At 55.3% G+C, this 903-nt stretch overlaps 1 protein-coding gene across 1 annotated transcript in view; it reads left to right on the top strand.

Annotated features, from left to right (window-relative positions):
• The window catches only part of TIMM21 (translocase of inner mitochondrial membrane 21 homolog (yeast)), a 5874-nt gene that overhangs the window by 3999 nt on the left and 972 nt on the right, over window positions 1-903 (top strand). The gene's annotated exons all lie outside the window — the stretch shown is intronic.

Here is a 903-nt window from a genome sequence, read left to right as displayed (position 1 = left end):
CCCACACGTGTCCTTCTAGACCTCACACAGTCACCATGGACACTATCCTTGGGTCCCCACATGTACCCTCCTGGACCTCACACAGTCACCATGGACACTATCCTCGGGTCCCCACACATATCCTTCTGGACCTCACACACTGTCACCCCAGCACTGTCCTAGTGTCCCCACACATACCCTCCTGGACCTCACACACTGTCACCCCTCTTCACAGTGGAGGATCTGACATGCATCGATTCTCCGGGTCAGGGAGCAGCAGCGCAGGGTCTGGACCCAGATAGAGCAGGTTCAGCCAGGCCCACACTCCTCACCACAACCTGCCTCGCCTGCCCGTGGGGAGGAGCACAGACAGGCTGGCCACGTTCGGTTTCCAAAGGATCCTGTCCGAAAGGACGTCTTTCTGGGTGGTCTTCTGGTCAAAGATAGAAAGTCTGTGTAGCTCGTAAAGCTTACAGCTGAGTGACCACTCAGTGAAACCTCAGTCAGTGACCAGAATGGTGATGGCAGCACTTTGTGTCATTGAGGCCCATCTTCAAACCAGTGGGTAGCGTGGATGTATTTGGAGAGCATTCCCAAGTGACTGCGTCTTGAATTGGATATAAATTCCCTCACCCCTTGACAGTGAGGTTCCCCACTAGGAATCCTCTATTCACCGTCTAGACTTTGTTTGCTTTTAAGATGCTATTATTTGATTTTCTTTCTCTGACCGTGTGCTGCTTGGTGCTCTGCGTTCCCCGGTCACTGCTGTCAGCACAGCGTGCTGAGCAGAGCTGGTCCTCTGCTTAGCGCCGTTGGGGCTGCTGAGTCCCGTCCTTCCCCCAGGAGCTCGGGGTCTCAAGTTGTGGCCGCTCCTCTGCTTCCCCAGCACGAGGGTCTTGCACATGGTGTGAGCTGAGGCCCGTC

Source organism: Elephantulus edwardii, unplaced genomic scaffold (genome assembly GCF_000299155.1).
Source record: "Elephantulus edwardii isolate Elephantulus edwardi_28Jun2011 unplaced genomic scaffold, EleEdw1.0 scaffold00207, whole genome shotgun sequence".
NCBI classification, from domain to species: domain Eukaryota; kingdom Metazoa; phylum Chordata; class Mammalia; order Macroscelidea; family Macroscelididae; genus Elephantulus; species Elephantulus edwardii.
The sequence above is the reverse complement of the archived record's forward strand: the minus strand, read 5'-3'. Positions and strand labels throughout refer to the sequence as shown.